We start from the raw sequence: 23,385 nt of genomic DNA on the forward strand, positions 1-23,385 counted from the left end.
GTCAATGGTGCACATCAGGCCCAACGCATCAGCTATTAGTGAGTACTCAGTTTAATAAAAGGCAGCTGCACCCATTCAGAGAAACATTCGGGAATCAGGACCATCCTGCCTCAGCAATAGCTGCAATCAGACAATATCTGAAGCTTCCATTAATAGACAACGGTTCAACAGCAAAGATTGTGCCATTGCCACTGACAAGCTGCTTAAGTAAGTTTATTTAAGTCTATTTATTAGTGTCAGAAGTAGGCTTACGTTGACACTGCAATGAAGTTAGCATGAAAATTCCCCAGCCGCCACACTCCGGCCCCTGTTCAGGTACACAGAGAATTTAGCCTGGCCAATACACCTAACCAGCACGTCTTTCAGACTGTGGAAGGAAACCGGACACCCAGAGGAAACCCACGCAGATACGGGGAGAACGTGCAGCCTCTGCACAGACAGTGACCCAAGCCAGGAATCGAACCCGGGTCCCTGGCGCCGTGAGGCAACACTGCTGACCACTTTGCCACAAGAGCTTTGACTGGCTGCATCAAGCACAACAAATAAATCCACAAAAGGAGGCAGAAATAAATGACTTCCACTGAATTTAACGCTCCATTACATCTCATCTGCATATTTTACCCCAGATAAAGACAATGAGGTGCAATAGAAATATCACATGATTGTTATGGCGCAGAAGGTGGCCATTTGGCCCATTATGTCAGCACTGGCTCTCCAAACAAGCGTCAAGGGTTAGTGCCATTCTCCTGCCTTTGTCCCGTATCGCTGCACATTGTTCCTATTCAATATGCACCCGACAAGTGCATTAGTTCATGAGTTGCACATTAGTGAGCTATTGAACGGAATCAGAAATTACTGTGTCACATTTAAAGCCAACGATAGCTTCATTGTAAGGGAATAGAGTTTGGAACATTTACTACCCTGGGAATTCCCAGTTTCATTATTTTAAAGAGGAAAGAGAACAGAATGCCAATCCTGGGTGTCAAACTGGGCAGCATAAAGAAAATGTTCATTTTTATACTACACATCGGACAGTTTTCATTGGTTCTAATGCCTCTGGCAAAATGGGCTTGATTTCCTTCAGCTTGTGAATGGAGGGGTGGCCTCCTGTACTGAGCAATTCATAAAAATAGCTGTCTGCAAAACTCCTTCCAGCTTTGTTAATATGACACCGTCTTCAGTGTAATCACTGTCGGTGTGTTTAGGGATCCTAGGCTGAGGTTTTACCACCATTTCCAAAGTGGTTCTGAGTATGCATTAATGAAAAAAAAACTCCAGCAAGCACTGAAGCTAAGTACCTGCAAGAGGCCACTGAACACTGATCTGGCTTCATGCCAGACAAAGCATTGTGAAGCTGTGCTCGGGAAGAGACTTGGAGGCAATTTATAAACTTACTGAAGGCCTTTTAATTTTAAAATTTTAAAAAAAGCACAGTTGTATCTGAACAGGCATTGAAGTGTGGCGACTAGGAAATTTTCACAATAACTTCACTGCAGTGTTAATGTAAGCCTACTTGCGGCAAAATAAATAAACTTTGAAGGAGGAGGTCACTTGGCCCATTGAGCCTACAATGACAACAATCCCACCCAGGCCCTATCCCTGTAACCCATATACTTATCCTCCTAATCCCCCTGACACTAAAGGGCAATTTGGCACAGCCAATGCACCTAATCTGCACATCTTTGGACTATGGGAGGAAATTTGTAATTTTCTTTGTTTTTTCAAGTACATGAATAGGATGGGAACAGAGGGAGATCGTCCCTGGAAGGGTAAGGGGTTTTAGTTAAGTCGGGCAACATGGTCAGTGCAGGCTTGGCGGGCCGAAGGGCCTGTACCTCTGCTGTAATTTTCTTTGAGCACCCGAAGGAAACTGACGCAGACACAGGGAGAATGTTTGTGTGGAGTTTACACAGTCAACTGAAGCTGGAATCAAAGCCGGGTCCCTGGCGCTGAGGCAGCAATGCCAATCACTGTGCCACCCAATGCATATCTTGAAGCAGTTGCTCATGGAATGTCAGTCACTAGCAGCTGTTCCCAAATTCCAATGCAGTATAACTGCAGCTATATATTACTCAACAGGAAGCTGACAGACATCCAGGATTTCATTGCTAATAAAGATTTGTCATTAAGTGATTCGTGACAGATTCATATCTACAAAAGTCAATATACTTGATATACTTCTGGCCTGGAATTAATGCAATATCCTGAGTGTTATTAGACTCCAACAGATGCGTGTTTTGAATGTACGAACATGACAGCTTTATGGTGATTTTTCACTAATTCACTACAGTTTTAAGTTTGAACCAATGGTGACACTGAAAATGCCACAAGAGGGCCAATAATCAGAGGAATCACAGCTTTGAAGACATTCAATGTTTTCTTGAGAACCTTTGCAAAACTGAGCCTTAAACAGGCCATAGGAAAAGCCTTCTAATGGCTGTAGCCATTACCAGCAGGAAGTAAGATGGCCACAGATGTCAGAGGTTAATGACCGTAAGTCATGGAATCCTGTGATGCTGTCACTTGGTCCATTGAGTTGGCACTAGCTCTTTTAAAGGGAAAAAACACAACCCAATTCCTCAGGGAGCGTAGGAATTGGTCAAGCAAGGTCCACAGAGTTTGATGTTAACTCGCCTGATAGCCGAATGATGCAAATGATAGGCAATTGTTGACTAATTTTGGCAATGTCCCTCAATTCATCTACAACAGGATTAGACACAAGGCAAGGAAAACCTCGCTGGTGGAAAGTTTTGGGAATCATGTCCAAACTCACCTGTTTCTCTCAGGAATGCTGTATTTGCATTCCGTCATATCTCAGATTACTGCGACACAGAAGTGTTATTTTTAGAGAAGTGGCACAACCAGTGTTAACCACAGTCAGTGGTTAGCATTGTTGCCTCTCAGTGCCAGGGATCTGGGTTCGATTCCAGCCTCGGGTGATTGTCTGTGTGGAGTTTGCATGGATTTCTTCCCACAGTCCAAAGAGATGCAGGTTAGGTGGATTAGCCATGATAAATGCATGGGCTTGGGAGGATAGGAGCTGCATTAGATGCTCTTTCAGAGGGAGTAGGCGCAGACCTGATGGATCAAATGACTTCCTTCTGCACTGTAGTAATCCAATGGTTCTAACAACTGATAGTTATGCTTTCAAACTTGTGGACTCACCACTTCCTGATTATGTTGGCACTTTAATGTATACCCAGATCCAGTTTGTCCTTTAGCATTACTACATACCACATGCAATAGTGTTGTTGCATACTCGCTTCTCCTCGCTCTCCAAACAACCCGGAATTGCTAAATAACTGGACAGTGACTGAGGAAAAGTAAAGGAGGAGCTGGCTTGACTCAGGGATGATTTAAGAATGGCAGGCTATTTACAGTCAGGAGGGATTTGCCCTCAACATTGACACTGGACCCCATGAAGTCTCGTGGCACCAGGTCAAACATGGGCAAGGAAACCTCTTGCTGGATTACCACATGCCACCCACCCCCTGTTGATGAATCTTCCATGTTGAACACCACTCAGAGGAGGCACTGAGAGTGGCAAGGGTGCAAACTTTACACTGGGTGAGGGACTGCCATGTTCATCACCAACAGTAGCTCAGTAATGCCACCACAGACCAAGCCTGCCAAGTCCTAAAGGACATTTCTGTTACACCAGGTCTGTGACAGGTGGTGAGGGAACCCATAGGAGGGAAAAATATATTTGATCTCATTGTCAAAAACCTGCCTGCTGCAGATGCATCTGCCCATGGCAGTGTCAGTCGGCATGACCACCACACAACCCCTGTGGAGACATATTCCCATCTTCACATTGAGGAAACCCTTCATTGTGTCGTTTGGCACTACTGCCATGCTAAATGGGATAGACTTCAAACAGATCTAGTCACTCAACACCAGCCATCCATCAGCAGAATTGTATTCGACCACAATCTGTAACCTCATGGCCTGGCATATCCCCCACTCTATCACTGAGGTGTCAACCTGGTGAAGCTACAACACAGGACTATGTGAGCCCCAAACAGCAAGTAATAGACAGAGGTAAGCAATTCCACAACAGCAGATCAGATCTAAGCTCTGCAGCCCTGCCACATCCAGTTGTGAACGGTGGTGGACAATTACACAACTCAATGAAGGAGAAGGCTCCAAGTACCCCCGTCTTCAATGATGGAGGAGCCCAGCACATCAGTGCTTAAGATGAGGCTGAAGTATTCGCAATAATCTTATAGCCAGAAGTGCCAATTGGATGATCCATCTCGGCCGCCTCCTGTGATTCCCAGCATCACAGATGCCAGTCTTCAGCCAATTCTATTCACTCCACATGATATCAAGAAAAGCTGAAGGCACTGGATATTGCAAAGGCAATGATCCCTGACAATATTCTGACAACAGTACTGAAGACTTGTGCTCCAGAACTTGCCACTCCCCTAGCCAAGCTCTTCCAGTATGGTTACAACACTGGCAGCTACCTGATGATGTGGAAAATTGCCCAGGTACATCCTGTACACAAAAAGAACAATAAATCCAACTGGGCCAATTACCAATCTATCAGTCCACCCTTGATCATCCACTGCTGCCTCAGTGCCAGGGACCCAAATTCAATTCTAGTCTTCACTGACTGTGAGGAGTTTGCACATTCTCCCTGTGAGTGCGTGGGTTTCCTCCCAGACTCTAAAGATGCACAGGTTAGAAGGATCGACCATACTAAGTTGCCCCTTCATGTCCAAAGATGTGCAGGTTAGATGGATTGGCCATGGTAAATTTGTGGGAATAAAGCAGGGGGTGGTCTGAATAAGATGCTCTTTCGGGGAGTTGGTACAGATTTGAATGGCCTCCTTCTGCACTGTAGGGATCCTATGGTTCTACAGTTTAAACTGATGGAAGAAGTCATCAGCGATGCTACCAAGCAGCACTTTCTCAATAATAACTTACTCACACTTAGTTTGGGTTCTGCCAGGGTTATTCAGCTCCTACCTCATTACAGCCTTGTTCAAACATGGGCAATAAATTCCAGAGGTGAGGAGAGAGTGACTGCCTTTGATATATAGGCCACATTCAGCCGACTGTGGCATCTAGGAGCCTCGGCAAAACTGGTCTCAATGGGTATTGAAGGGGGGAGGGGGGAACCCTCAACTGGTTGGAGTCATAAATGCACAAAGGAAGATGGTGGTGGCTGGGCGTCAAACAATCATTCAGCTCAAGGACTCCACTGCAGGAGGTTCTTAGGGTGGTATCTGAGGCCCAGCCATCTTCAACTCCTTCAAAATCATAAAGTCAGAAGTGCGGATGTTTGCTGATAACTGAACAAAGTTCAGTGCTATCCGCAACCCCTCAGATACTGAAGCAGTTCATGTCCAAACGTAGCAAGACCTGGACAATATCCAGGCTTGGGTTGATAAGCAGCAAGTAACATTCATGTCACACAAGTGCCAAGCTATGACCATCTCCAACAAGAGATAATCTAAACATCACCCCTTGACATTTAAATGGCATTACCAGTGCTGAAGCACCCTCCACCACATTAACACCCTGGGGGTTACCATTGACCAAAAACTGAACTCGAGGAACCGTATAAATACTGTGGCTCCAACAGCAGGTCAGAGGGTCGGAATCCTGTGGTGAGTAACTCACCTGACTCCCCAAAACCTGTCAGGAGTGTGATAGAATACTCGCCACTTGCCTGGATAAGTTCAACTCCAACAGCACTCAAGAAGCTTGACACCATCTAGAACAAAGCAGCTTGCTTGATTGACACCCCTTCCTCAAACATTCACTCCCTCCACCACTAACACATAGAGGCAAGAGTGTGTACCGTCTACAAGATGCACCACAGGAACACATTAAGTCTCCTCAGCCAGAACCTTCCAAACATACGGCCTCTACCATCTAGAAGGACAAGGGCTGCAGACACATGGACACAGCACCACCTGGAAATTCCTGTCCAAGTCACTCACAATCCTGACTTGGAAATATTTTGCCGTTCCTTCTGTCGCTGGGTTAAAATCCTGGAACTCTCTTCCTAACAGCATTGAGAGTGTACCTACACCACAGAGACTGCAGCAATTTAAGACAACAGCTCAGCAGCACCCTCTCAAGGGCAATATGTGTTGGCCTAGGCATTGATGCCCATGTCCCATGAATGAATAATAAAGATTTTAGGGTTCTTCCAAATCCAGTATCACAGGATAAACTAGATTCCCTTTGCCTGCGAAGAATGCAGCAGCACTCAAACTCAATCCAAACTTACTAACCCCACTTGTCCATGCTGGATTTACAATAGCTGCTTGGGCAGCAAAATGCCACAGTGATTAGCATTACTGCCTCACAGCACCAGAAACCCGGGTTCAATTCCCGGCTTGGGTGGAGTTTGCACATTCTCCCTGTGTCTAAGTGGGTTTCCTCCAGGTGCTCCAGTTTCCCCTCTCAGTCCAAAGATGTGCGGGTTAAATGGATTGGCCATGCTAAATTGCCCCTTAGTGTCAGGGAACAAGCTAGGGTAAATGCATGATGTTATAGGGATACGGCCTGGGTGGGATTGTGGCCAGTGCAGACGCAATGGGCCGAATGGCCTGCTTCTGCATTGTATGAAACTACAATTCAACGCTACTTAAGCAAAAGACTGAGATTTAATGAAATAATTGCTAAATGCTTATGCACAGGCAGGCAGCTCATTACAGCTATGATTTTTCTTCTAGGCTGTATGATTAACAGGTTAAAAGGCAATGTTTAAATGCTCAAACCACCGTTGTTTGGAGATTAATGCCAATAAATGGAAATGACTCCACATATTTCTTTATTTGAATGTGTGTGTCTGGAGAATGGATCCAGATTAATGAAATACTATATACAGTGAACGGCAGCCAATTCATTTGAAACAAAGTCCATTTTTAAAAATAACTTATTCCATTAATTTCATGATGTGCACATTATACTAACTAGTTGCAGCCACATTCGCAACTGCCATCAAAATGAGATGGAGAAGGCAGGTAACTATAGGTCGGTTAGCTTAACTTCTGTAATCGGGAAAATTTTTCAATCTATCAACAAGGAAGAAATAGCGAGATATCAGGATATAAATTGTCCCATTGGTAAGACGCAGTATGGATTCATGAAGGGCAGATCATGTTTGACTAATTTGGTGGAATTCTTTGAGAACATTACATGTGCAGTGGACAATGGGGAATCTGTGGATGTGATGTATCTGGATTTCCAGAAGGCATTTGACGAGGTGCCGCACTAAAGACTGCTACATAAGATAAAGGTGCATGGTGTTACAGATACTGTATTTGCATGGATAGAGGATTGGTTAATTAACAGAAAGCAAAGAGTGGGGGGTAAATGGACGTTTTTCTGGTTGACGATCAGTGACTAGTGGTGTGCCTCAGAGATCAGTGTTGGGACCACAATTGTTTATGATTTACATAGGTGATTTGGAGTTGGGGACCAAGTATAGTGCATCAAAATTCACAAATGACGCTAAGAGCAAAGTGTGCAGAGGACACTGAAAGTCTGCAAAGGGATATAGATAATCTAAGTGAGTCGGCGAGGGTCTGGCAGATGGAGTACAATATTGGTAAATGTGAGGTCATCCATTTTGGTAGGAAGGACAGCAAAATAGACTATTATTTAAATGGTAAAAAATTGCAGCATGATACTGTGCAGAGGGACCTGGGTGTCCTTGTGCAGGAGTCTCAAGGAGTTGGTTTGCAGGTGCAGGAGGTAACTAAGAAGACAAATGGAATTTTGTCCTTCATTGCTAGAGGGATGGAGTTTAAAAACAGCAAAGTTATGTTGCAGCTGTATAAGGTGCTGGTGAGGCCACACCTGGAGTACTGTGTACAGTTTTGGTCTCCTTACTTGAGAAAGGATGTACTGGCACTGGAGGGGGTGCAGAGGAGATTCACTAGGTTGATTCCGGAGTTGACAGGGTTGGCTTTTGAGGAGAGACTGAGTAGACTGGGGCTATACTCATTGGAATTCAGAAGAATGAGGGGAGATCTTATAGAAACATAAGATTATGAAGGAAATAGATAAGATAGAAGCAGGGAAGTTGTTTCCACTAGCGGGTGAAACTAGAACTAGGGGCATAGCCTCAAAATAAGTGGAAGCAGATTTAGGACTGAGTTGAGGAGGAACTTGAACTGAAAAAGATCATTCAAACCCAGAAGGCTGAGTATGATATTTTGAAAACAAAGCTGAGACGATCAGAGGAGGAGAACAGCAAAAAAGAGAAACAGATTGAGCAGCTCTTAGACCCTTCCAAGGTAAATGAAACACCCTCAACAAGCAGTTTTCTAATCAGGTTACATAGAATTATATAAACTGTAGAGCATAGGAAAAGGACATCTGGTCCACCTGAATCACAATCCTTCTCCTGTTCCATTTTAGTTAGCCCAATCTGCACAGGATCACTGACCTCACCTTCTAAGACCTTCCTCCACAGTTTCGTACCTCAATTCCCCAATACTGAACAATCTGCTTGTCCAGTCTCTTCCCACCTACATCTGAGATTCTTCTAATGTCCTATGTCATACTGGCGCAAACTATTTCTCAACTGTGGGCAATCTCTCAACACCTCCATCCCCCAATAGAAAGATCTGAAGACTCTCCGCCTATTCCTTGAACAGAGAACTAATCAGTCCTCATCCATCTCCACCCTCTCTGCCTGGCTAATGTTCATTCATTAAATAATTTTCCCTATTACTTGACTCACTTCCTCCAAATAAAAAATGTTGTGATGGGTACCCACATGGCTCCCTCCCCAACTTTTTCTTTTACATACATTAAAGACTGTATCTGTGTCTTTTCCTGCTCTCTTGTCTGGAACTCAAATATGCTTCCATTTTCCACCCATATGTCACTTCACATGGTCCACCTGGGACACATCCTTTCCCTCCCTCTTCTTCTCTGTCTCTACTTTGGGGGTAAACTGTCTGCTAAGATTTATTGTGTGAATCCCACAGATACCCAGACTACACTTTCTCTCACCTTGCGCCTGTAAGGATTCTATTCATTCTCCCGGTTTCACTGTCTTGATTGCATTTTTTCTGACGATGCCACTTTATGCAATGGTACTTTTTATACGTCTTCCTTTTACCTCAACAAAGGACTCAGCCCCCAATCTGGGTGACAAGGCCCTCATCTATGCCCAACTCATTTTTGGCAATTCTCCCCTCACCCCTTCTCCCAGAACTGTGAAAGTTCCCCCTTTCCATCCCATCAGTCATTGTATTCAAAAGATCATCCTCTGCCATTGCAATGACCAAACTCACCTTCCCTTCCTCTCTGTCAGCATTTTGAAGGGACTATTCCCTCTTGAACACCCTAGTCCGTTCCACAATCACTCGCAACACCATGTCCCATTCCCAAGATACCTCCTATGCAATCACAGAAGGTTTAACATCTGTCCTTTTACCTCCTCTCCTCTTACCATCCAAGATCTCAAACACTGGCCGCAATTCTCCCATATGCACTAGCCACTTTTCTGGTGGGTCCGTATGGGAGATGCAAGTCTGCGGCCTTGAACAGGGATTTGTGCATGCCTGGGGAACACACTCGCATCTCCCAGAGCCAGCGAGCATTCGCTGGCCAGCCCACACTGGAAACTGGCGGGAAGGTAGGTATGTAATTTAACTATTTTTAAAATCTATTTTAAATATGTAGCTTTGCTAATTATCAGCTCCTTTCAGGTCCCCATCGAATCTGCCACCCCACTAGGAGTACTTTATTCTGGCAGGGTTCAGACTAGCTCCCTATGTTTGGGGAGCTCACGTAAGACCCTGCTGGAATGAAAGGGAGGGCAAGTGAGGCCCCCCCCCAGGGGGTCAGGTGGTGGGGAGTGGTGCCCCCTGGGCATGGGCATCCTGGCAATGCCAGCCTGTGCCTCCCAGCAGTGCCCAAGGGGCAAAGCACCCATGCCCAGGCAGCACCTTGGCACTACCCATTGGGATCAGCAGTGCCGAGGGAGTGCTGAATGCGATTACTGTCACGAGAGAGGTAGTGCTTGATCGACTAGCGGGACTGATGGTGGACAAGTCCCCAGGACCAGATGGAATGCATTCCAGGGTTCTGAAGGAAATGGCAGAGGTGATAGTGGATGCCTTAGTGATTATTTACCAAACTTCGCTGGATTCCGGGGAAGTGCCGGAAGATTGGAAAACGGCTAATGTTACGCCGCTGTTTAAAAAAGGTAGCAGGCAAAAGGCAGGGAATTATAGGCCAGTTAGTGTAACGTCTGTTGTTGGAAAAATGCTGGAATCTGTCAAAGAAGAAATAGCGAGGCACCTAGAGAAGAATTGTTTGATAGAGCAGACGCAGCATGGATTCATTAAGGGGAAGTCGTGTTTGACAAATTTATTGGAATTCTATGAGGATGTGACTAGTGCGGTAGACAGAGGGGAACCGGTGGATGTGGTGTTTCTCGATTTTCAGAAGGCGTTTGATAAGGTGCCGCACAAAAGGTTGCTTCAGAAGGTTAGGGGGCATGGAGTTGGGGGTAAGGTATTAGCGTGGATAGAGGATTGGCTGTCTAATAGGAGGCAGAGAGTTGGTATCAATGGGTGCTATTTTGATTGGCGGTTGGTGACTAGTGGAGTGCCACAGGGATCAGTGCTGGGGCCTCAACTATTTACCAATTATTTAAATGATCTAGAGGAGGGGGCTGAGTGTAGGGTGTTGAAATTTGCTGATGACACAAAGATGAGTGGAAAAGCAAATTGTGCGGAGGATGTGGAAAGTCCGCAGAGGGATCTGGATAGGCTGAGCGAGTGGGCGAGGACCTGGCAGATGGAGTACAATGTTAGCTAGTGTGAGGTTGTCCACTTTGGCAGGAACAATAGTAGGAGGGATTACTATCTAAAGGGCGAAAAGCTGCAGCATGCTACGGTGCAGAGGGACCTGGGGGTCCTTGTGCATGAGTCGCAAAAACCCAGTCTGCAGGTGCAGCAGGTGATCAAGAAGGCGAATGGGATGCTGGTCTTTATAGCGAGGGGGATAGAATATAAAAACAGGGAGGTCTTGCTGCAACTGTACAGGGCACTGGTGAGGCTGCAGCTGGAGTACTGTGTGCAGTTTTGGTCACCGCACTTGCGCAAGGATATTTTGGCCTTGGAGGGAGCGCAGAGGAGGTTCACTAGGCTGATACCGGAGATGAGGGGGTTGGACTATGAAGAGAGACTAAATAGACTGGGCCTGTACTCGGAGTTTAGAAGGATGAGGGGGGATTTTATAGAGACGTATAAGATAATGAAGGGGATGGATAGGGTAGAGGTAGAGAGATTCTTCCTGCTCAGAAAGGATAGCAGGACTAGAGGGCACAGCCTCAGGATAAGGGGGGGGGCAATTTAGAACAGAGTTGAGGAGGTGAATCTCTGCCTGTTGAAGTGGTGGAGGCTACCTTGCTAAGTCATGGGTAGATAGGTTTTTGATAGGCAAGGGAATTAAGGGTTATGGGGAGAAAGCGGGAAAGTGGAACTGAGCCACTTCAGATCAGCCATGATCTTACTGAATGGCGGGGCAGGCTCGAAGGCCTACTCCTGCTCCTAGTTCTTATGTTATGTTCTTCACACAAAGGGTCGTGAATCTGTGGAATTCCCTGCCCAGTGAAGCAGTTGAGGCTACCTCATTGAATATTTTTAAGGCAAGGATAGATAAATTTTTGAACAGTGAAGGAATTAAGGGTTATGGTGAGCGGGTGGGTAAGTGGAGCTGAGTCCACAAAAAGATCAACCACAATCTGATTGAATGGCGGAGCAGGCTTGAGGCCTTCTCCTGCTCCTAGTTACGTTCTTACGAATCAAATACTAAACTACAAATTCTCCTCTTACGGTCAAACCAGGTGCCAAGACAGAGTCCTCCGATCCTTTGCACAAAGATTTGGACAGTTTTTGACAAAGGTGCACTTTGTTTCTCATCTTTTAACTATAAAGATTTGGGACTGGACGTGACATACTACTGCTGCCCCCCAATTTAAAATATTCCCAACATGAAAGACCAATACAGTCACACATATTCAGTCAGCTATACTCAAGTATAGATCATGATAATACATCATCAGTTGTATTTATCCAATTATCATCACCTCGGTGACATTGATTACCGAGATGCCATTGGATTTCTGATGCCAGACACAGTCAGGACGACAGTGTGGCAGGAGATTTCAAATTATAAAGTTTCCTTACCTACTGCAATTGAACACAGTTTTTTATTTTAAGGTATTTTTTCTCAGCTTGTCAGTCACGCTGCAGTGCAGCAAGTATTGTGATTACCATTGCTGAATATTTAATTTGTGGGACTTGGGCACTGCTGGCTGGCCAGCATTTATTGCCCATCCTTAATTGCTCGGGGGCAGCTGAGAGTCAATTGCATTGCTCTGGAATCACATGTAGACTAGAGCAGGTAAGGACGGCAGATTTCCTTCCCTAAAGGACATTAGTGAATCAGACGGGTGTTTTAACAATTGACAGTAGTTTCATGGCCATCAGTCGATTCTTAATTCCACTGAATTCAAATTCCACCATTTGCCGTGGAGGGATTTGAACCCGAGTCCCCAGAACATGAGCTGAGTTTTTGGATTAGTAGTTCAGCAATAATGCCATTAGGCCACCGCCTCCTCCCATCATAAATTCATAAGATAAAAGGAGCAGAAGTAGGCCACGTAGCCCATTGAGTCCGCTCTGCCTTTCAATCAGGGCTGATATGCTCCTCATCCCCATTTTCCTGCCTTCTCTGCAGAACCCTTCAACTCATTACCAATTAAAAATCTGCCAAATAGCCATTGATCAGAAACTGAACTGTACTAACCACATAAACACTGTGGCTACAAGAGCAGGTCAGAGGCTGGGAATCCTGCAGTAAGTAACTCACCTCCTCCTTTCTCAGAACCTGTCTGCCACCTACATGTCAGGAATATGATGGAATAGCCTCCACTTGCTGCTCCAACAACACTCAAGAAACTCCACACCATCCAGGAAAAAGCAGCCCACTTAATTGGCACCCCATCCATCACCTTCTACATTCACTCCCTCCACCTCCGACGCACAGCGGCAACTGTACGTACCAGATACAAGATGCACTGCAGCAACTCACCAAGGTAACTTTGACAGCATTCTCCAAATCTGCAAACTCTACCATCTAGAAGGATAAAGGCAGCAGACACATTGGAATGCCACCACTTTTCAAGCCACAAACCATCCTGACTTGAAACTATGTCGCTGGGTCAGAATTCTGCAACTCCCTCCCTAACAGCACAGTGGGTGTCCCTACACCACAGAGACCCAAGCGGTTCAAGAAGGTAGTGCACCACCCCCTTCTCAGGGGCCTGTAGGAATGGGTAATAAATGCTTCCCTAGTCAGCGATGGTCACATCCCAGGAACAAAGGAATTTAAAGAGTCATTTTCATCCATCTTCAATGGCTTGGTCCCAGAAACATCACCAAAATATGTGCTGAAGCCTTGGAAGATTGGATGGTTACAGAGACAGGTTGATGCAAAACCCACCCCATTCCCAACAGGTCAGAAAACCCACCTCAAACATTCTTATTCATAAAGCATTCACAGTTGCAACATAATTCTTCCCCAAGGATATTATTAAACTAGATAGTGTGTAGAAAATAACTAGGATGCTACCAGGACTTGATGGTTTGAGTTAGAAGGAGAGGTTGGATAAACTGGGACTTTTTTTCCTCTGGAGCATAGGAGGCTTTAGGGTGATCTTATAGAGATCTATAAAATAACGGGAGGTATAAATCAGCTAGTCAGTATCTTTTCCAAAGGTAGGAGAGTCTAAAACTAGAGGGCACAGGTTTAAGGGAGGGGAGAGATACAAAAGGGTCCAGAGGGGCAATTTTTTCCACACAGAGGGTGGTGAGTGTCTGGAACAAGCTGCCAGAGGTAGTAGTAGAAGCAGGTACAATTTTGTCTTTAAAAAGCATTTAGATAGTTACATGAGTAAGATGGGTACAGAGGGATATGGGCCAAATGTGGGCAACTGGGATTAGTTTAGGGATTAAAAAGGGTGGCATGGACAAGTTAGGCTGAAGGGCCTGTTTCCATGCTGTAAACCTCTATCACTCTATGACCCAACCCAACAAAACTTCAAGTTCCTCCATGCTGCTTATCTCCATGGTTAATTCCACCCAAAGTGATCATGGGAGTTGCCAAGGAAGTCCACTTTGTCCACAGTTTAATTTTTTTTTTAAAAGTCTATTTATTAGTGTCACAAGTAGGCTTACATTAACACTGCAATGAAGCTACTGTGAAAATCCCCCAGTCACCACTCTCCAGCGCCTGTTCAGATACACTGAGGGAGAATTTAACATGGCCAATGCACTTTTGGACTGTGGGAGGAATCCGGAGCACCTGGAGGAAACCCACACAGACATGGGGAGAACGTGCAAACTCCACACTGATGCTGGAATTTTACTGCCTCACCCACCCAACGCTCACAAGGTCCTGCCTGAGGCCAACAGAGAATGCCGTTCTGCGAGTCTCGCCCACCCCGATTCTGGGGCAATCATGCCGGTAAAATTCCAGCAAGACAGTCACCCTAGCCAGGAATTGAACCCAAGTCCAAGATGCTGTGAGGCACCACTGTGCCGTCCCCTATCAGATACAACCGGATCAGAGCTTTTGATGGATAGTAAATGGCGCTTGTAGGGCACGTGACATGGAAACAATAAAAAGCAGCGGCCTCGCACACAATCCATCTCCTGTTAGGAGTGTGCAGAAACAAGATGGGGGCCAGGCTGAGCTCCTGCAGACATTGCTTACGCTGGGGAGTTCTCGGTGACTGCCGCACTTGAGATGATGGGATCTTTCAGCCTTCCAACAAGTCAGATTCTTGGGACCACCCAGGGATACCCAGCAGGTAGCTCTGTAAATCAACAGGAATAATCACAGCTGCTGTGCAATTAGGACTTATTGATATTTTAATTAGTGCAGCATTTTTGATGAGTTGTTCTAGATACACATTCCGAAACATCTCACTGGCAACTCAGCAATTCAATTACAGCTACAGCAATTAGTAAATGCTGCAGTGCTGATCATGAATGAATCCAGTATTCAGCCAGTGACAGCAATGCAAATTACCAATGAGAAATAAACACAGCAAATTAAGGAACAATCATAATGTTTAGGATTTGTGGAACAGGAAAATAACTTGCCTGAGAAGGCTGTGTTTGTGAGTCTGTAGTTTAGATGCCGAAGAAATCATTTGGAACGTTTGTACGTTTCGAGGGAGAATAAATGGAGCATAGTCGCCCAGAACCCACAAAATATTGACAAAACCCTGCAGGGAAGCGATACTCACGACCCAGAGGGAATTGCTGTAAGGAGACTTATTTTTCAAATCAAGGTCACATTTCCCTTCCTTTTTAAATTAATCTTTTTATGCCCCAAGCAGTGGCCTTAAGAGCAGCCACCATTGAGATCTCCTGGCCTGGCTTTCAAAGCACTTTGATGTAAGGTGGCTGCAATTAACAAACTTAACATAGAACCCTGGCATTGCAGAAAGGCCATTCAGTTTGCACCAACTCTCCAAAAAGCAATCACTCAGACCTTTCCCTTCCTATCACATGGCTAATCCACCTAATCTGCACATCTTTGGACACCAAGGGCTACTTAGCATTGTCAATTCACCTAATTGTATATCTTCAGACTGTGGGAAGAAACCAGAGCACCCAGAAGAAACCAATGGGGAAAACATGCAAGCTCCAAACAGGTTGTCACCCAAGGCTGGAAATGAACCCGGATCCCTGGCGCTGTGAGGCAGCAATGCTAATCACTGCGCCACCCTTCTTATTCCTCTGAAATTACACATTGCATTAAAACAATTCCTTGCCAGTCCACTTATGCTTGTGGACTGGCTAATTGTCAGAATAGTGCTGCCTCCTTAAAATACGAGTATTCTGTAATGCTGATCACAAGATAGAAGGAAGGCCTTTCAACCAGTCAGGCCTCCTACTTTAAGAACAACCATGCCTTTTTCTAATTATAGCATGAGGCAGTTTTGTTTTTAAGTCAGTCCAGTGTTTTTAACCAGCCTGTTCTTGCTGTTTAAAAGCAAATTACTGCAGATGCTGGAATCTGAAAGCAAAAGAGAAAATGCTGGAAAGTCTCAGCAGGTCTGGCAGCAACTGCAAGGGGAGAAAAGAGCTGTTGTTTCAAGTCTGGAATGTCAGCTCTTTTCTCTCCGTACAGATGTGGCCAGACCTGCTGTTCTTGCTGTCGGTTAGTTCTGAGAGGCAATCCCATTGAAACATGGAAGATTCCGATGGGGTTGACAGAGTAGACACCAAGAGGATTGCTTCCCTACCTGGGGAATATAGGACACGAGGGTACAGCCTCAGGATAAAGAGCCAATCATTTAGGACTGAGGTGAGGAGAAATTTCTTCACCCAGAGAGCTGCGATTCTTTGGCATTCTCTACTGCAGGAAATTCTGGATATTCTATCCTTGAGGTCGATTTTTGATCTCTCAATGGGTTGTACTAAATGGGAGAATAAGCTCCAGGGCCTGGTGGTCTATTTTTGCTCCTATTTCTTCCGTTCAATGCTGGAATATTGGCATGCCTTCTTAGTGTGCCTTTCACAATCTTGAAATTGTGTTTTCTGCCCTGGAGGTATGAAAGTGTTGTTTTAATTTGACAATGAGATTAGATATTGTGAAAACATCTCAATGTGTTCACATCATCTTTTTAAGATGACAAAAATTCTTAAGCAAACAATTGCCTGAAATAAAAAAATGCTATTTTTAAGAGTGAAAGTGGAACATTACTATTTTGTTGGGGGAAGTCTTTCATAGAATCCCTACAGTGCCCATCGAGTCTGCACTGACCACAATCCCACCCAGGCCCTATCCCCGGAGCCCCACATATTTAGCCTCCCTGACACTAAGTGGCAATTTAACATGGCCAATCAACCTAACCCACACATCTTTGGACTGGAGGAGGAAACCGAAGTATCTGAAAGAAACCCACGTGGACACAGGGAGAAAGTGCAAACTCCACACAGACAGTGACCCAAGTCAGGAATCGAACCCCTGTCCCTGGAGCTGCAAAGCAGCAGTGCTGACCGCTATTCCACTGTGCCATCTGTTTAATCACAGTTCTCGTCCAGTAACAGGTTTCTCCCATATAAACACACCAGTGTCACTCAATCCCAAATTCAGAGCCGCACAGTCTACTACACAACCTGGTGGCCACAGTGACCGAGCTGCTTAATGTCATCCTAACTCATGACAAATTATGAGTTAGTCGTGTGCTGGAACGGAAGAATTTTGAAGGAACAAGTGAATATCTGTAAGTCCCAGTACACGGTTGCTTTTCAAGAATTAATCTCACTTACAGATGTGCCTACCACCACACAATCCTTTATGCAATGTATCTAAGCTAAAAGAGAAAATGCTGGAAAATCTCAGCAGGTCTGGCAGCATCTGTAAGGAGAGAAAAGAGCTGATGTTTTGAGTCCAGCCAACCTTTTGTCAAAGCTAGAAAGTGGGAGATATTTATACTGCAGGGTGAGGGAATTAAAGATAGCCACAGAAACCAGCAGTCCAGAGAGAGAATAAAGGGTGTGAATGGCCAAATAGCAGAGAGGCCGAAACCAGAGGGTAAATTAGGACTGACCCTTTCCTTATCTTTTCTCCCCCTTTGCTTCCCCTTCCCCCCCCCTTTTCTAAATTTCACCTCTCACCCACCCTTTCCCCCACCTTACCCCGACATCTTCATCTGTCGCAGCTTACAATATCTCCCACTTTCTATGCCTTTTTGCTTTGACAAAGAGTCATCTGGACTCAAAACATCAGCCCTCTTCTCTCCTTACAGATACTGCCAGAGATTTTCCAGCATTTTCTCTTTTGGTTTTAGATTCCAGCATCCGCAATAATTTGCTTTTATCATATAGCTAAGCGTCACTTGAAGTCACTCGCATTAATTTATACCTCTTTGGGTTCTAATATCCTTCATTTTAGTTCAGGCACACGAGAATCCGAGTCCTCCACCCACCTCTGGAACAGCTGCATTATTAAAGATAGAGATATGAGGGGGCGACACAGTGGCACTGCGGTTCGCACTGCTGTCTCACATTGCCAGGGAACCAGGTTCAATTCCCATCTTGGATCACTGTCTGTGCAGAATCTGCACATTCTCCCTGTGTCTGCATGGGTTTCCTCCAGGTGTTCCAGTTTCCTCCCACAGTCCAAGACAAGCTGTCAAGTGTGTTGGTCATGCTAAATTCTCCCTCTCTGAATCCAAACAGGGGATGGAGTGTGGCAACTAGGGGATTTTCACAGCAACTTACAGAATCATCGAATCCCTACAGTGCAGAAAGAGGCCATTCGACCCATCGAGCCTGCACCAACCACAATCCCACCCAAGCCCTATTTCCATAACCCCACGTATTTACCCTGTTAATCCCCTGACACGAGGGTCAATTCAGCATGGCCAATCAACCTAACCTTCTCATGTTGAGTGTGGGAGGAAACCAGAGCACATGGAGGAAAGCCACACAGACACAGGGAGAATGTGCAAACTCCACACAGACAGTGATCCGAGGCTGGAATTAAACCCGGATACCTGGCACTGAGAGGCAGCAGCGCTAACCGTTGTGCCATTGTGCCACCCAAACCACTGTGCTAACTTCACAGCAGTGATAATGTAAGCCTACTAGTGACACTAATAAATAAATGATAAAATAAATAGTAGAGTGGGGAAAATGGTCGATCAGCCATGACCTTGTCAAATGGCAAAGCAGGCTCGAGGGGCTGAATGGCCTGCTCTTAGGCTTTCCATTCCTGTCATAATCTTGATGGAAAGCAGATCATCTCAAAAGTCACTGAGCATGAATTTCGATGGGGATTCTAGTGAGGCAGCTGGAACGCCCAGGAGGTAAAAACATAAAAGACATTTATGTTGCCTGCGCTGTTGAGACCCCTGAGGATGGGAGAGCAGCAGAAACCACCTCCCTTCCCCCCACCCTAAATCTCATGGCTTTTTGTCACATCGCAGTTGACCATTTTTCCACAGGTATATGAAGATGCTGGGAGGTTGAAAAATGAAGGTTTTTTTATCTTTAATATTAAAAAAGGCAGTCAGACAAAAGGCAGTTTTAAGTTAGGATTAAGCCAGCTGTTTCTTTCAGAGACTAAACGGCAAGTCATTAGCTTGACTGGGTCCTCACTATTCAGCTGGTAAACCCTGTGACCCGGCAGGCTGCAGGAAACACTGGGAAAGGGGATTTTGACACAGTGACAAAGGCTTTTAAAAACCAGAACATCGTTAACAAAACATTACGAAGGCAGCAAGGAAGATTTAAAAAAAATTGCAGGGAGATGAAGGCAGCAAAGAAGATTAAAAGACTGCAGGGAGAGTGGTTCTAGCCCTGGGATATAGGGCACAATACAGAAGGGTTGGCCCATTATAGTCAGGCAAGATAAATCACTGAAGTTAAGGAGCAAAATGTGCAGCCGTTTTATGCTGTTACGTGGAGATAAGTAGTGACTGAACCCAGTTGTGATTTTACCCGTTGCTATAAACAACTCCCCTCAAATTGGATTAAAGCAGCTTGTGATTGGAAACAATTTTGCATCCCATACTGTTAGTTCAGTCTGCCGTTGGAGAGATTGATGAGATCCCATGTGTGAAAGGGACAGGAATGCTTTTGTTACGTCCCCAGTTTTAGGCTAAATCATACAGGGCAGCGTGGGTCAACTTCCAAAAACAGAAAACGTCAGGACGATTTAAGAGAGCGACTGATGCGACTGGACCCACGACAGGACGGTGTGGGGGGAGGGGGGGATCCACAATGGACAAAAACTGTGTTGCAGCCTCCTCTTTATCAAAGGAACAAAAACAGTTCCTTAACTTTCCCTTCATAACTGGATTTGCAACATTCAGAATCACTTGTAATGCTCATCTGTATCTTTGGAGGGATATTAATATCCTTCCTACAATTCATCAGAACACCGCACAGTGGGATTTGGCCTGCATTATATGCCACAAAAATATAAATCCTCTTTACTTGTACACAGTCCATCTGTTAATGGAACTCAGGAGTTCATTTGCACCACAGTAACACATTATGCTGCGAACTTTCCAATTGTAACCCCAGAATTCCTGTCCCAATTACTCACTGCAAACCTCCGCATCCAATGTATAAAACCTCTTAAAGCCAACATCAGGTTTCCTCTTCTCTTTTTCCAAGGGGAAGAGTCTCACGCCTGCTTCACCTTTCTTCAATTCTGGCACTATCTTTGTAAATCTCTTCTGCACCCTCTCACTGCTTTGCTCACCTTCTGTTTATGCATCCATCAAGATACGCCCTGAATGTTTCTAACATGCCTGATTCCACCACCTCCACTGGCAGCGCACTCCAGGCATGCACCACACTCAGTGAAAAAATTTCTCCGCGTGTCTCCCCTTGACTGGGTTTTAGTTAGAGACCAGGTCAATCCCTCAATCGCCATGTGACCGTTAGCCTGAGAGCTACTGCAAGTCAGGATAAATGCAAACAGGAGGCAAGAGAGAGAGGGAACCCCCTCGCACCTTAAATCCATGCCCTCCTGTAGTCGACCCTTCCATCTGGGAGAAAGCCTCTGACTATCCACCCTAGTCAGCAGTTTTCACTTGTGCTGGAAGTAATATATCCTTCATTGTTGTCACAAAGCACGATAGAGTCATAGAGATCTACAGCATGGAAACAGCCCCTATGGTCTAACTTGTCCATGTTGCCCTTTTTCGTTAACCATTAGTCTAGTCCCAATTGCCCACATTTGGCCCATATCCTTCTATACCCATCTTACCCATGTAACTGTCTAAACACTTTTCAAAAAGACAAAATTGTACCCACCTCTACTACTGCCTCTGGCAGCTTGTTCTAGACACTCACCACCCTCAGTGGTGAAATTGCCCCTCTGGACTCTTTTGTATCTCTCCCCTCTCACCTTAAACCTATACTCTCTAGTTTTAGACTCCCCTATTGTTGGGAAAAGATGTTAACTGCTCGACGCCCTTCATTATTTTATAGACCTCTATAAGACCACCCTTAAGCCTCACATGTTCCAGGGGAAAAAGCTCCAGTTTATCCAGCCTCTCCTAACTCAAACCATTAAGTCCCGGTAGCATCCTAACAAATCTTGGAAATAAAACACACCATGTATTATTTCCAATCATTTTGCATCAGCTTCACTGTAATGGACGGTAGCAAATCATTTCAAAAGGGGAAAGAAAGCTTTACACGATTTGTTATCGACTAATGCAACACTGTTCCAATTATCACCACTTGTGGCAAGTTCTGCACCATTAGCGCATATGAATCAGACAGAGAACACCAACAGCCACTATATCTAGTTGTAGCTCCATGAGCAACACTTACCATGAGCTGAAACGTGTTGTTTTCCCCGTGAGGCAAAGGAACGTGTGCAAATGTGAGTTCCACCCCCGAATCATAAGTGGTGAAATGCTGATTATTGTACAATAATGGCCATAAGTGCAGTGACCAGTAGCCAGAAACCAGGAGCAACAGTATAATCACTTCTATTACCGAACCTGCTACATGAACACTCTTAACACTGCGAAAACTTCCAATATACCCCTTCAACTCTTTTACACAACCCCCTCTAGGAATCCCTGTCGCTCCCGGGTTAAACGGGAAAAAGTGGGAGAGACTCACAGGAAGGCAATCTGACAGAGAAAGGCGGGTACCTGATTCAACATCATTCAGAATTTACTAATTGCATTTAACTCACCTTCTATCCCCACTTAACAGTTTTAATCCTTTACAAAAAAGACCATCAGCTGCCACTTTGTACAAATTCTGCTTCTGAGTAGTGGGCTCTGTCAAGTTAGTTCTCAAGGCACTAGCTGGTTTCTGTCTGTCGCCGGCATTTCTTACTTTCCAGAATTCTGTCTTTCTTAATTCCCAGATCAGTTAAACACACAGCTTATTTTATTTCTAAACATGCATATACACATTAGAAGAATTGTAATCACATTCCCTGTAGAAAAAGTACCACACATTCATGAAATACTTGCTTCAAATGAAACATTTAGAAATGGATTCATTCTCCGTGCATTCCCAGTGTGTTGGGCAATATTGTTTGGGTGAAGTATTGTAACTGGAAGTAGGAAAGATGCTACTTTTCCTCCTGAGTGCTCTGTGTAACACAACCTGCAACAACAGGTTTGCCCTGATGCTACAAAGCAATGTCCCCTCTCTGGAAGAATTTGATGCCGAGAGATTGGCGTGGATTGCTCGACTCGGTTTTAATCAGAGCCCAGGTCAGTTCCTCAATTGCCCTGTGACCGCTAGGCTGAGCTGCTGCAGGTCAGGACTCAATGTAAAGGGGAGGCGAGAGAGGGAAACCCACCCCGATCATTTGAAACTTCATTTTCACCCAACAGAGGGGAATAAAGTCAAGTTCAAGCACTGAACTCCCAAATTCCCTTATCCCAGAGTGGCTCTGTCCTCTCTACCCTGACTAAGGATGAGCCAGGCTCGGCTCCATTGAAAAGATGTCTGAGCCTCTCGGGGTGGGCTGGACCTTGAATTGTTCAGTTCCTTGGCAGAGCCAGCACACAGCACAGGGGGAGAGAGATAGACCTGGTACAGGCTCCCTATTACACACACAAACACCCTCATACAGACTAACAGATACATACGTACACACAGAGAGACAGAAACAAACACATACATACACACACACATCCATACCCATACAGACACAGAGACACGCAGAAACAGAGACGCACACACAGACCCACCCCCCAAACATACAGACACACACACATCCCCACTCCACACACAGAGAGACACACACACAACCCTCCCTCACACACACAGATATACAGACACACAGACAGATGCATGCAGACACAGAGAGACATATAGACACAAAGACACACACACACAGATCTGTTGAGTACTCTCCGCAGTGTGGATCTCCGCTACGCTGCACCCAGCCCCATTTACAATAAGGCTAAACACACACAGGATAATCCAATCTCCCTGCTTCATTCAACAACACCAATCTCAAAATAAAACTCACCCAAACCTTCCTCTGGCGAGCAGTCCGCAAAGGCGGATTCAGTGAAGTGGCGATGGCTTGTAGCCGGCAGTGAAGCCTAGTTAAATGTTGCGCTCCCGATCCGGCTTCACTTCTCTCTTTCTCTCTGTGTTTCCCCCCAGACGCCCCCCTTCCCCAGCCCAGGCAGCTCCGAGAATCCAGCTCAATAGAAACAGCCCAAAAAACCCGCTGACGTCAGCCTACAGCTCCATGTGTGGCCAACTGGAGAAGCAACTCCAGGGATGGAAAAAACATCTCCAGAAAACACAAGTGTAAAAGATCACAACTCATAGACCCCCCCCCCCAAAACGGCTCAAACATCAGGAC

The 23,385-nt window shown here is 45.3% G+C and overlaps 1 protein-coding gene across 3 annotated transcripts in view; it reads right to left on the reverse strand.

Annotated features, from left to right (window-relative positions):
* Window positions 1–23,172, reverse strand: part of LOC145346490 (neurocalcin-delta) — a 268,140-nt gene extending 244,968 nt beyond the window's left edge. For all 3 annotated transcript variants that reach the window (XM_080193816.1, XM_080193813.1, XM_080193819.1), the window contains exon 1: window positions 23,041–23,172. The gene's annotated coding sequence lies outside the window, so the exon portion shown is untranslated. The remainder of the gene's footprint in view (window positions 1–23,040) is intronic.
* Window positions 23,173–23,385: the final 213 nt, after the last annotated feature.

Source organism: Carcharhinus amblyrhynchos, chromosome 8 (assembly GCF_965287045.1).
Source record: "Carcharhinus amblyrhynchos chromosome 8, sCarAmb.v2.hapA, whole genome shotgun sequence".
Lineage (NCBI taxonomy): Eukaryota > Metazoa > Chordata > Chondrichthyes > Carcharhiniformes > Carcharhinidae > Carcharhinus > Carcharhinus amblyrhynchos.